The sequence below is a fragment of the Hyperoodon ampullatus genome, assembly GCF_949752795.1.
Source record: "Hyperoodon ampullatus genome assembly, chromosome: 12".
Lineage (NCBI taxonomy): Eukaryota > Metazoa > Chordata > Mammalia > Artiodactyla > Ziphiidae > Hyperoodon > Hyperoodon ampullatus.
In genome coordinates, this window is record NC_136925.1 from 34904473 (window position 1) to 34919580 (window position 15108).

Genomic DNA, 15108 nt, shown 5'->3' on the forward strand with positions numbered 1-15108 from the left:
CTACACACACACACACACACACTCACACACACACACACACACAAACACACACCCCATAGAATTTCTACTTCAAACAGACTGAGTGTAAATCTCCAGTATTTGAAAAGAAATTTGCTGTCCATAAAATGACTGTAAATAGTTAAAGCATGCATTGTGTAGTCTTCAGTGAGTTTATTTTCAGGAGCCTGGTACATATAGACTATGGTCAGCTTTTACATTTGAATAAGCCCCTTAATTTTCTTAATGTGATTGTGTTAAAATAAACTTTTCTTGATTCTTTATCAAAACCAAAACCACTGATTTTCTCGCTTTGAGGAGTGATCAAGATGGTACAGTGGTTAATGATGTGATTTTGGGACTTCATTTTAATACTTTTTTTTTTTTTTTTTTTTTTTTTTTTTTTTTTTTTTTGCTGTATGTGGGCTTCTCACTGTTGTGGCCTCTCCCATTGTGGAGCACAGGCTCCGGACGCGCAGGCTCAGCGGCCATGGCTCACAGGCCTAGCCGCTCCGCGGCATGTGGGATCCTCCCGGACCGGGGCACGAACCCGTGTCCCCTGCATCGGCAGGTGGACTCTCAACAACTGCGCCACCAGGGAAGCCCCCATTTTAATACTTTTGATGGGAGTTTTCTCGTAAAATGGCACTATACCTCACAGACTCTATATTTCTCCCAATTCAGTATACAAACCCAGGGTTTAGTATGGCCATATGCAAGACTAGGGCAGCTAACTCTCACAAAGAGGTTTCCATACCTGACTGCACATTGAAAACATTTGAGGAATTTAAAATACACTTTCCAGGGCTTCCCTGGTGGTGCAGTGGTTGAGAGTCTGCCTGCCGATGCAGGGGACACGGGTTCGTGCCCCGGTCCGGGAGGATCCCACATGCCGCGGAGCAGCTAGGCCCATGAGCCATGGCCACTGAGCCTGTGCGTCCCGGAGCCTGTGCCCCGCAACGGGAGAAGCCACAACAGTGAGAGCCCCGCGTACCGCAAAAAAATAAATAAATAAATAAAAATAAATAAAATACACTTTCCAGGGCCTTATCCATACAAATTTGGATTAATTGCTCTATGGTTGTGTATATGCATTAATATTTTTTCAAAAATTATCCAGGTGACCTTAAGATGTAGCCACAATTGAGCACCAACATCTTACCTGATCCACAGTATGTTTTAGATAACATTACTTTTATGTTTAAAAAGAAATATTTGTCAGTAAGTTATATAAAGCACTCATTTTATGCTGCCCCTGTAAATTTAGTAACAAAATAATTTGGTTTCTCTAGACGAGGACTTTGAAAAACTCTTGAGCGACTGTAAAATAGCAAAATTATTTCAATCAAGGGGCACTTTGTAAGAATCATCCTTTAAACTATTTTAATGCTTTTAATTTCATTTTTAAAACTGATCATACACTCATTAAAACTAAAGAATGTTGCCCCAGGCTATAATCCTTTTGTGAGATTTAAAGATCCAAACATTGGCTGAGAAATGCCACCTCCCATAATCACTCAAATTCACCAAATATCCTAGGCTTTGGCGAAGCAGAATGTTTGTTCCTGTTTTTACCATGACTTCTTTTCTTTTTTTTAAATTTCAAATTAAATAGAGCAAAAGCCTTTTAGTATTTAAATCTCAGAAACTGGCTGGTAGACAAAACCCACCAGTTGGCCTATCTGAAAGGAAATATTTTAAGGCAAAGTCTTCTGAAGTTAAAGCTGCCACAGTTTGCTGACCACATATGTGTAAGAAAGAAGGGCCATTTCCTTGCAAGTTTCCATATCCCTTGTGGAATCCTTAAAAGATTCACAAGGAACAGATATCAGACCAAGGGCAAAAGGATCTTCCAAACACGGTTTAATTGTGTAAAAAATACCTGACGTATTTTAACAACCTATACTACAAAAAGTTTGAGAGGCAAGACTTGTCTAGGAAACCCTTAGCCTGATCAGGGTTTAGGTAGCATTCTCTAGATTTTTCATGGCACTTTGTCTATGTGACACTATCAGTGCACTAGAATATAAGAGCCTTGAGGTCAAGGATAATGTTTTATTTTAATTTTTGTCTCACTGGGGCTTGGCCCATAGCAAATTTATGTAACCAGCAAGTGAACAGAATAACACTTCTTGGCATCCACTATATTAATATCAGAAGAGATGAATTAACACTTTTAAAAAGTGATATTCACTGTTATTTTAAATGTAGATGGATCAGGAATATTATAAAGTTAGTTGACTTACTCCAACAGAGCATAATGACAAATGACAACAATCATGCTGGAATTCAACATCAACAACAAATAATTACACAATGAATGAACCTGACAGAAGACCTTTAAAATGTTGCCAAACTCTATTTGGATAAACTGAATGTTTACAACAAGCCTAATGATTTCATCAGTCTTAATTATAATTGTGCTTTAGTAAAAGACTCACATCCACTGAAAGTAATGAAGAATGTGTCAAATGTTTGAAGAGAAACAATTAACCACTGCCCAAATGCTTATTGTTTTGCAAATAATCAGAAACTGGGGAAAATGATGGTAATTACAAGAGAAGGTCTATTGTCTGTAAAACACCACAGTGATTCCCGTACAAAGCAGCTCAGCGTGATGAATTCTTAAGATTTATACCCTACTTCTGCCTCTTTTCATGAAATTTTATGCAATTGTTTTTTTCCAAAAATGTTTTTTAGAATGACAAAATCAAAAAAGGCAACTGTTAATTAATTACATATTCATGTCATTTTGCTTAAAATATATGTAAGATGATTTGAGTAAAATCTGTTTAAAAGGAAGTTCAAGTTTTTGCATAAAAATTTCCTATATTAAAATTAATAGAAAATAATATCAAGCCTTAACACTTTTGAATGTTCATGGACTATTTGATTGGCTTCAAAATATAATGCAAGCATTATAATATTTATATAGATATATAAATGACTTAATATCATTGAATCTATAATACTTTGTGTCTCACAGTAATTAGCATTTCCTGTAAACATTTCCATCTTTTGAGATGGGGTATTCATTTAACATTTTAGATATAGACAGAATTCCGTTATGTAAATCTTACATACTTTGCGTAGAAATGACATTTTTGTTGGACATTTAGTTTGTTTCTAACTTTTTAATAGTGGTACAGAGACCACAAATGTTTTGTCTAATTTCTAATTTACTTTAAAATTTCTTCTTGAGGAATACTTTTCTGGAAGAGTATTCCTAAAGGCAAAATGCAGTTTCAAAGTATGGAGAGAGTTTTGTTGATCTGGTTTTTTTATTGTGAAATTTAACTCTAGAAAGAAGAGCATACCAAATATTAAGTATCATAAGAGGCTTATAAATTGCATAAACCCCAAAAGCACTATGTAGTATTTACATTTTATTCTGTTTTGCTAGCTTAATAGGAGTATAACTGTACCTTAAAATTGTTTTAATTTGCATCTATTTAATTGCTACTGAGACTATGCTTATTTCTATAAAATGCCATGCTGCCTACTATTCTTGGTGTAATAAATGTCGTAAATTCTGGGTACTAATTACAGATTTAGATTGTTACATGGATTTGCTACTATTTTTATTCCTTGATGCTTATTTTTTATGGGTATTTATTGATTCTATTAGTTAAAAAATCTGTACAAGACTTTTATCTCAAGGTAGAAATATAAGCCTGAGCATCTAAATTACCTCCAAAATCCTCATTGCAAACAAGATATAAAAATGATAAAAATGAGCTTTTACACATGTAATGGTGCTAAAAAACAGGGAAGGGTGCCTTCAACAAGCAAAAATCTAGGAGCAATTTTTATAATACATGGTGTACATAGGATTAAAAAGCTATGACCATCTTTTTTCTCAGTGCAAGCAAACAAATAAATAACCCCATGAAGCTGAGCAAAGCACAACTGTTTACTGAATTTTGTGTTTACTCTGCTTAGTGTTCATTTAGTATCTTGTAGCTACAAATTTCTGTCTTTCATTAAATTTGGGAACTTTTGGGCTTCACTGGTGGCACAGTGGTTGAGAGTCTGCCTGCCGATGCAGGGGACACCGGTTTGTGCTGTGGTCCGGGAAGATCCCACATGCCGCGGAGCGGCTGGGCCCGTGAGCCATGGCCGCTGAGCCTGTGCGTCCGGAGCCTTTGCTCTGCAACGGGAGAGGCCCCAACAGTGAAAGGCCCGCGTACCGAAAAAAAAAAAAAAAAAATGGGGAACTTTTTGGTCATTATTACTTCCAATACTTTTTTCTGCCTCGTTCTCTTCTTCTTCTAACTCAATTATACATATATTTGCCCATTTTATATCAACGAACACCTTCTTGAGTCTGAGTATCTTCTGTGTAGTTCTAGGGGCAGGACAACACAAGAGAAGACAGTTGCTGATAATCCATGTATCCCTTGTATATCTAGGCTTTGTTTTCTCTCCTGAGACCTTTATTTAATAATTTATATCAAGATATACTCCACCCAGAGAGGGTATTTCCCATACCAATGGACTTTGGTTCTTTCCTCAAATTGAGCGCAGTTTCCTGTAATGTGACAAACTTTATTGGCCTTTTCCATCTAACTTTCAAGAACTCTGCATTAAGAATGTTTATTTTTATTAGTAGAAAAAGTAATTATTTAAAAATTTGTTCTATATTCAGAAAAAAAAGAAACTAAGGATAACTATTGTGTTTGCAATGTGGGAGGAGAAGCATATCCAGAAGAGAAAATACAGCTAAAACTGTTTAGGAGTTATGGACACTTGGCAGAAACATTATTATCATGAAGAACTGCAAAAACAGAGAAGATAAGAAAACAGAAAGTTTCAAATAGAAGCTAACAGTGAACAGTGGCAGAACGTGCAGAAAAGTTAAGAAAACAGAGCACTGAAATGCCTCCATTATTTTCTGAAATTGTCTTCTTTAAACGCCAAAGAAGTCTTAATACAATAGTGGCATCATTAGAGGCTTTAGTTCTGTCAGAGAGTGTATTTCCTGTTTCCTTTAAAAGGTTATTTATCCATAGCCATGAAACTTAGAGCACCTACGATGGGAGGCATATATTTTCCCATCCCATCAATGCAGAGTTTTTGGCCCATACAATTTACTTTGGACATTGAAATGTGAATAGAAATGAAAAAAATGCTTTAAAAGCCATTTCATGTTTCCACCAACTCTCTTGCTCTTTCCCTTTCCCAAGAAGATAGAATGTCCTAATGTGAGGATGCTCCTTAAAACTGAATACTTAAAATAGAAATAAGGGTAACAACGTTAAGCATGCAGCAGACCCAGTTGCTAACTCTCCCCTTCAGAAAAGAGAAGAACAAATTAAATCTGAGGCAAATAAAAGGATGCATTAATGACTAAAACAAAAATCAATGAACTAAAGCATGGAAAAACAACAAAGAAAATCAGTAGAATCAAAATCTCTTACTTTGAGCAGATCAATACAAGTTATAAATCTCTAGCTAACTAATCATGAAAAAAAAAGAAATAACAATGTCAGAAATGAGAGAGGGGCCTCACTTCAGAGACTGTACAGGTTTTTTTTTTTTTTTAATTCTCTATTTCTTCTGGTCAGTTCTGTGATTTTTGGCATTCAAGGAATTTATCTATTTCATCTAAGTTTTAATATTTATTGACATAAAATTAGGCACTACTACCTTATTATGCATTTAATGTGAGTCAAATTTGTAGGTATGCCTCCAATTTTATTCTCTATATCACTTATTTGTTTTGCTTTCTGTCCATTTCTTTTCTTTTCTTATTCTTGGTAAATCCAGCTATAGATTTTTTTCAATTTAATTAATCTTTTCCAATAACCAAATTTCAGATTCATTAATTTTTAAATTATTTGTCTATATCTTCTTTCATTGGTATCTGCACATATATTTATTATTTCCCTGCTTCTGTTCTGTTGTAGTCAGTCTCTAAAATAACTCTCAATTATCTCTGCAAACTGGTATGCACATCCTTGTATGATATCATCCTCTTGATTGTGTACTATACCTAATGACACATGTCTATATGAATAGAAAAAAGTAATAGGATATCACTTCAGAGATTAGATTAATAAGAGACTAACTTCTATTTTGCTACCATGCATGCATTCTGTCTCTCTCTCTCTCTGTCTTGTCTTTCTCTGCCAGGAGAAACAAAGACTCTCAGTCCAATGACACATAAGGGACCAAATCCTACCAAAATCTTCATGAGGGAGAGTCCATCACTGAGTTTTCAGATGAGACCATAGCCCCAGTTACATCTTGATTGCCAACTTCTTTAAGACCTTGAGACAGAGGCACCCAACTAAGCCATATCCAGAGTCCCAACTCACAGAAGCTGTTAGATAATATATGTTTGTTGTTTGAAGCCACCAAATGTGGGAGAAATTTGATATAGAGTAATAAGTAACATTTATGAATTTTGATGCCTGGAAGGATACTTAAAAGATGTGGGATGGAATTCAGCTTCCAGTTCCTCTTTAGAGGTATTGAGAACTGTAAAAAGCATCGCTCACACATTTACAATGAGAAAAACACCATATAAACTTCAGGTTAATTTTATGTGTCAGTTTGACTGGGCTAAGTTGATAGCTGGTGAAACATTATTTATGGGTATGTCTATGAGAGTATTAACATTTGAATTGGCAGACTGAGTAAAGAAGATGCCCTCACCAGTGTGGGTGAGCAACATCCAATTCACTGAGGCCCTGAAGAGAACAAGAGGCAGAGGAAGGATGAATTTGCTCTCTTTGCTTGAGCCGGACATTAGTATTCTCCTTCCCTCAGGCATCAGCACTCCTGGTTCTCAGGCCTTCAGACGTGAACTTATACCATTGGTTCCCCTGGTTCATAGGCGTTTGGACTGGGACTAAATTACATACTAGCTTTCCTGGTTCTGCAGCTTACAAGTCATAGGACTTCTTGGCCTCCATAATCTCATGAGCCAATTCCTACAATCAATCAATCTATCTATCTATCTATCTATCTACCTATCATCTATCTATCTCCTATTGGTTCTGCTTCTCTTGAGAATGCTAATACAAAACTACAAATTAACAACTTTTATTGAAACTATCAAAGAGCTGAGGTTAGGGGCAAACAATCAACCAAAAGCTGGATAAAGACAGATGCCAATAGGGAGAGCCAGGACTTGAGCATTTGCTTACCCAGGACAGATATTGATAGATGTCACATATTCCAGTAAGGAGATTCAACTACTTATTAATAACAAATCTCTGAAAGTCAAGTATGGGCTAGTATGAGAATGGGCTAGTATGGGCTAGTATGAAGTCCCTGTAGGTGACAAACATATGGGATTCACACATTTTCTCTATAGAAATGATATCAGGCTCTCACAGGGAAGGTATGTGAGAATCAAGAAAGCTTCCTGGTGATGCTAGCTATGGGAAGAGAACAGAAGGTACTGCTGAAATTCCACTTACAACCATCTCCCCTGTCTCCAATAGCTTTTTTTGTACAGGGAAGGGCAACAGAAACTATAGCCTGAGAATACTGGTGGAATCTCACTGCATCTGGGCAGGTGCAGAAACTCCACCAAGACCCACCTTCCCCATATTCCCTGAGGCAAAAGGCCCTGGCATTCAGGAATGCAGGCAGGATAACCTATTCACCTAAAGGAATAGGTGAAAGTCCGCTAGAATTGAAGAAGGAAAACAGGGGAAAAGGCTTAGGGCTGAGGCAGGAAAATGTGCTAGGTCCAGTATTATATCTGGATGAAGGAGAGAAAGGCTTGTGAAGGCCACAATCCCCAGAACCAGATTCACCATACCTGTTTAAGAATGAGAATCAAACAGAAAATCAAAGAATGCCCCCAGTCCACTGCCCACCGCCATGCTAATTAGCATCAAGTAAAAACTAATGGTGGGATACAGCAGGAGAGCTGCTTTCTGGGGAAAAACACAAATGAAAGACCCAAAGCAAAGCAGGGAGAAGACATTAAGAAAAATCCTCTGGAGATTTTGCCTTCACCATAAATTCAAAGTATCACTAGAAGGATCTGAAACTTCTGGCACACTGGGTGTGATCACAGCAACAACAAACTTCAAACGCAACTCAACTCTTAATTAGCTCAACACAAACCACTGCAATAAAAGTCTAGCAGAAGGAAAGGTTTGCTCCTCTGCAAGCATGAACATTATTTATCTCCATCTCTGCTGTCTTATACAAGTCCAGCTTTCTGAAAAAAAAAAAAAAAAAAGTGTCTTTCCTCTTCTCTGATGGCTTTCAGAAAAGATTTCTCTTTATGACTGGTTTTCACCAAAATGATTATAATATGTGTTTAATCTATGGGGGTGCAGCTTTCATTACATTCATTCTTTTGGGGTCTCACAGAGCTTCCTGGATCAGTGGCTTACAGTTTTATTCAAATTCGGAAATATTTCAACTATTATATTTTCAAATATTTTTTTCTGCACCCCCTCCATTTTTAGAATTCAATAGAGTCCATGTTGTATTGCTTGATATATTCCAACAGGTCTCTGAGTCTCTGTTAATTTCTTTTTTGGTCTTTTTCTCTCTCCATGTTTTAGTTTGGATAATTTATGTTTCAATGTCTTTACTGTTTGCTATAATGCTATCTTCTAGCTTCTGCTAAGTGCCTACAATGAGTTTTTCATTTCTGATTCTGTTTTTTTTTCTTAGCCTCTATATTCCCATTTAATTCTCTTTATATTTTCCATTTCCTTTATCACCATATTTCTATTATCCTTTAATCGATGAGCACATTTTTAACAGTTGTTTGAAATTATTTTACACTAATTTCATTATCTCTTTTTTCCCCTATGTTTGATTTCTGTCTTGTCTGTGAGTCACATTTTCCTGCTTCTTTGTATGTTTAGCACTTTTTATTTGATACTAAACATTGGGTATATTACATTATTGATCGTCTGGATTTTGTTGTCTTCATTTAAAGATTGAAGAGTATGCTTTGTCAGGCATTTAAGTGTCTTTCAGATTAAGTTGATCCAGTAAAGGCTTATTTTTCAGCTTTGTTAGAGCATGTATAGACTTTACTCTAGGGCTATGAATGTGTGAGAGCACTTTTGGGATCTCTCCTGAATTAATCATGTGATCAGCAATGTCCCTTCACTCTGCCAAGGTGAAATTCACAGATCTCTTAGCCCTGAGTGAGCCCTGGAACTTTTCAGCTGACAGCTCCCCAGTAGCTGTTTTTCTGTACTATATGTTTTTTGCCTGGCCTTGTGCAATTTTACCATACACATTTTCAAATTATTTTTTATCCAAACATTCAAGGTAACTCCTTTGTAGATTTACAGAGCTCTGTATCTGTGTAACTCCCTCCTCTCTGATATTCTTTCCCACAGATTTCAATGGCCTCTTCCACCCATATGCCCAGTCTCAATCTCCTTTAATTAGTGATACAGTGGTGTTTTCCTGCTCGTGATACCCTCTCTGGCTGGAAAGTGCCTTGAGGAAACTGTGATACTTCATGCCATTTAACTCTTTTCTCTTTGGAAAGTCAGTCTTGTGCTGTTTAAAGTTTGATATCTGAAAATAATTTTGCCCAGTTTTCTAGTCATTAATTTTCAGAAGATACGTCTAGTACCAACTATCACAGGAAGAAGAAGTTTCTCCATTGAATCTGTAATTCCTATCTTTCTTTCTATTTCTAAAAATTCAATTTTGTTAAGTCAATTATATTTTTTGTTTCTTTTTCTCCATAGAGATTTTCAAACTTTACTTTCATTTTTTTCAAGTATCCATGTTAGTTTATAATTTGTGATAATATCAATATAAGACATTTTTGTGAATTGATAAAGTATGCTTTCTTCATGTTTATGGTGCTTTATGTCCTTGCAGAATTAGTGATTTCTGACTATGTCCTGCTCGTTCTGCTTGGAGCACAATTTCTGGGAATTTCTGTGACCTAGGATGTAGGTGCAATTCTTCAGATAGGATCTGTGTTTGTTGTGAATAGGAATATAAGGGAACTCTTGACCCAGGACCATTCTAAATTAGCTTCAAGGCTTGCAGTTTTACTGAGTAACCGTTAATGTGAATTACATGCACAGATCTGTGGGAGTGCCATCTGAGAGCTATAACTCCTCAGGGACTCTTTTTTAACTCCTATATAACTCAGCCCCAAGGCTATATTTTTGTATAACCTTGCATGTGTGTAGGAAAAGTCAAATTTATTTCTGGATTACCTTACATCCCCAGTTGCATCTGCTTTATGTTCTTTCCTCCACATCCCTTAAGAACCCATAAAAGGATGCTCAAGTTTCACAAATTTTGCAAAGATGTTCAGAGTTAAACCTACTTTGACTCTGATTTCTTCTGTAGTTCCTTACCTTCACTGGCATTTTCGCCTAATAACAGGTTACCAACCTGTATTTTAGAGCTTTTTAGAATATTTAAAAATACCTAGTTTTTTGTCTGAGAAGGGTTAGTCCAATATTCTACAGCCTATCCAATATCATAACTGAAAGTCCTACCTCATTCTCTAAAGATATATTCAGAAAATATAACATGACATATATGAAAAAAATTAAACTTCCAACCCTGAGCAATCAGGTGAGCTGCTTCCTTTGATACAGATATACAGCAATATACAGATAAAATGTTTAAAAATGTTAACCCCATTCTCAGTAAAATTTAGAGTATGGCATCAGTTAGGAAGAAGAAGCTATTTAAAATGTGGATGGACCACAAGAAGAAGAAAAACCCAATTTCCATATTTGAAGAACTAATGAAGACATTTGAGAGAAGATATTTGTAGGGACATGAGTTCTCAGATGAAAACCATATCCAGATGATATAGAAAGGAAAAAATAGTTTAAAAACAGAGGAAATATTCAAATGATAAGCCTATGAATAAAAAGAAATTTCTAAAAGAGGGTATATTGATGTAGCTGAAGCAAATTATTTAAAGCAAATATTTTTTTAAAAATCCTGATACATAGAAAATATCAGCCTTAAACCTGAAATTATGTTTATGAAAAATAATTGAAAATCAAATCAACTATGAATAACCTGGAGAGATTTTCAAATATTAAAAAAGTACAATCATCCAAGAAAAAAATTAGAATATTAACAATAAAGGAAAATCTAATTCATTTAAACCTTCTCTAATATCTCAAATATTTACAAGGATAGTAAATAGTTGCCTAGGTTTAAGAAAAATGTTAGGATTTGGAATTATACACTATTATATGGAATTTGAATATATCTAAAGTATACACACACACACACATATACTTTGAAATTATATACACAGTAATTTAATGCTGTGATGTGAAAACACAGAAAAGGAGACATCCTGTAATCAGCACAGACTAAAGAAACAGACATAGATATCTTTTTTAGATAAATTACTTAAAGACCTATGCCAAAACAATGAAAGTAAAGTCTGATATTCATAAAATAATTGAGATCATAAATATTTGGGAATGAACATTCAAAATTAATTATCTTACATATGACCTTAAAATCTGTTTAAATATTATTCAAAACTGTTAACCAAAGAAACTGTTTCTACCTTTTTAGCGATTTTTACCTTTATAGAAGAAATCTGAAGGATGATAGAAGGGAGTAAGGAGGGGAAGAGGGAAAAGAGAGAAAATAAATTAAAGAGAGAAAAGAATTGATGAATTAAGTACTCTATTTACAACCTCAATCTAAATAAGAATTAGTGGTGTTATCTAAAGAGTGGGAGAATATATAAAGATATATTTACAAAAATGACATTCAAATAAATAATTTCCTGTCATTGTGATAGTTATTAAGTATAATTTGAAGATTGAATTTTTAAAACTTTAATGTAAAAATGAAAATAGTTAACAGTAGTACCTCTAAAGTCTAATTGCAGCAGAAAATACTTGAAAAGAAAAATGTATGTATTTACAATAAAAAACAGAAGTAAAAATAAATTGCTAGTATGCCTATAAAACATAATAGAAGATTACAGAAACAATAAACAAGATAAAATGCATGTCAAAATGTAGAAAAATAAATCCTTTTAAAGGCAAGTTTACCACATAGTATACAATAGTAACTCCCAGTAATACTCTATTAAAAAGAGTATGAATAAAAACAAAATTTCAAAGAAATACTAAAAGTAAGATGACAAGCAAAGATTTATCAAGCCAACATTAAAAAGATGTGGTAAAAATCAGTATCAGATGGGATGAGGAGAAAGCAAAGAGAAGGCAATGGGATAAATAAAAGTAGATTTATAGTGATGAAAAGATACAAATCCACAAAAGCCTGCAACAATCATGAATCTTGTGCTGACAAATTACATTTCATGAAAAATGTATAAAGCAAAATCCATTAGAAGTGAAAAAAGAAATTGATAAAACAAAATTGTCATCAGAGAGTTTAGCACACCATTACAGATCCATGGCAGTTCAAGTAATTCTAAAGTATGAGCACATGATTTTAGAACCATATAATAAATAATGTTAGAATAATTTCAAATGTTTTATTCTCAACAAGGGCCACCTGAGGAGAGTTTGTTTTGTAACTGCCGCACTAAACATGGAGAAAGAGCACAGAGGTGAAGCTGTTGGATGACTCCCTGTAGTTTTGGTATCCTCACTGGGGAGTGTAAGATAACTGATCCTGCAAAGTTATGCTATGGTAGACATCAAGTAGGGTACCTGCTCAGCTCACAATTTCCACTTCTCCAGAACCATCTCTGGAAATGGTAAGCCCATCACTGCTTAGATACTGCTGCATGACCTGCTACCCAACAATAACTGTTTTTTTCCTGGGATTCAAACTTGAAAAGAAAGCTCCATTTACTTCCACAGGTCAGAGACTGAAACCAGATGCACTGGCTCTCACATGTCCCTAGGCTTTGATTGTTTAGTGAAGTAAATCAGTATTTTTCAAAGAACTTCCAAACAACTTCCTATGAATATGTATAGAAAGTGTTGTACAATGGTTACGGCATAGGTTCTGAAGTCAAAGTCCCAGGTTCATATTCTGGTTCTACCACTTAGTAGCTGTACCGGTGCATACATACACATACACACACACACACAGTCACACATACACCTATACATTAAAAAAGCATTAGAAGTGGTCCTCTTGGAACTTGGTATAAAATTGCTAGCTATGTTAATTTACATCATCTTTAAAATCATTATACGAGGAAACAATTGAATTTATTGCTTCTGTAAGGTTTCCCCACCTTCATTACTTCTTCTTTAGGAAATGTAAGTTAAGACATAAATGAATAGATGTGTGTGTGAGGGGTTACCATTTGGTAAGTGAGTAAGTTTTGAGTAGAATGAAATTTGAGAATTGTCTGGTTTAAATCAGGCTGACCCCACTTCCTATTCCAGGAGTATTAGTGAACTTAAACCCAATCAATATTGTTTAAATCTTTTACAACAAAAATCTATTTCTCATTTAAGCATATGGACACTTTTCAGTAATTCCGCTTATTCTCTCTTTGGAATACTATCTTTCTTTGGCTTTCATGATAATACTCATGCGTTTCCACTCTTTTTGTGCCTATATTTATATTGTTGGTGTCCCCAGGGCTCTATCATGGGAGTTCTTCTTCCTTCTTCTTTTGACATTGCAAAAGACCTTTACTTGGAAAACTATAAGACACCAATGAAAGAAACTGAAGATGACACAAACAGATGGAAAGATATACCATGTTTTTGGATTGGAAGAATCAATATTATTAAAATGACCATACTAACCAAGGCAATCTACAGATTCAACACAATTTCTACCAAAATACCAATGGCATTTTTCACAGAACTAGAATAAATTATCCTAAAATTTGTATGGAACCACAAAAAACCCTGAATAGCCAAAACAATCTTAAGAAAGTGGAACAAAGCTGGAAGTATCACACTTCCTGATTTCACACTATACTAAAGTGACAGTGATCAAAACAGTACAGTACTGGTACAAAAACAGACAGATAGATCAATGAAACAGAATAGAGAACAAAAATGAGCCACACTTATATGGTTAATTAATCTAAGACAGAGGCAAAAATACAGAATGGGGAAAAGACAGCCTCTTCAATAAAAGATGTAGGGAAAAACTGAACTGATACATGCAAAGGAATGAAACTGGGCCACTAACTTACACCATATATAAAAACGAATTCAAAATGGATTAAAGATTGAAAGTAAGACCTGAAACCATAAAACTCCTAGAAGAAAACACAGCAGTATGCTCTTTACATGTCTTAACTATATATTTTTGGACCTGTCTCTTCAGGAAAATGTAACAAAAGCAAAAATAAACAAATGAGACTACATCAAAAAGTTTTGCACAGTGAAGGAAATCATCGACAAAATGAAAAGGCAACTGACTGTATGGGAGAAGATATATGCAAATCATATATCCAATAAGGGGTCAATATCCAAAATATCCAAAGAACTTATATAACTTAATTGCAAAAAAAAACCTGATTGAAAAATAGGCAGAGGCTCTGGATAGACATTTTTCCAAAGAAGACATACAGATAGCCAACAGGCACATGAAATATGTTCAATATCTGTAATCATCAGGGAAATGTAAATCAAAATCCCAAATCATCTCACACCTGTCAGAATGGTGATTATCAAAAAGACAAGCAATAACAAGTATTGGCGAAGATACGTAAAAAAGGGAAACTTTTGGGGTACTGTTGGAAATGTAAATTGTTGTAGCTATTATGGAAAATGGTATGGAGTTTGGTCAAAAAATTAAAAATAGAACTACCATGTGATCCAGTAATTTCACCTTTGGATATCTATCTCAAGTAAACAAAAACAGTAACATGAAAAGATATATGCACCACTAGGTTCATTGCATCACTATTTACAATAGCCAAAATATGCAGACAACCTAAGTGTCCATCAGCAAATGAATGCAAAAGGAGATACACACACACACATACATACACACACACACACACACACACACATACAAATGGAATATTATTCAGCCACAAAGAAGAAGGAAATCTTGCCATCGCAACAGCATAGATAAACCAACAGGGTACTATGCTACGTGAAATAAGTCAGGCAGAGAAGAACAATTACCATATGATTTCACTTATATGTGAAATCTAAAAAATGAAACAAATTAACAAACAAAACAAAACAAAACAAAAAACCAGACTCA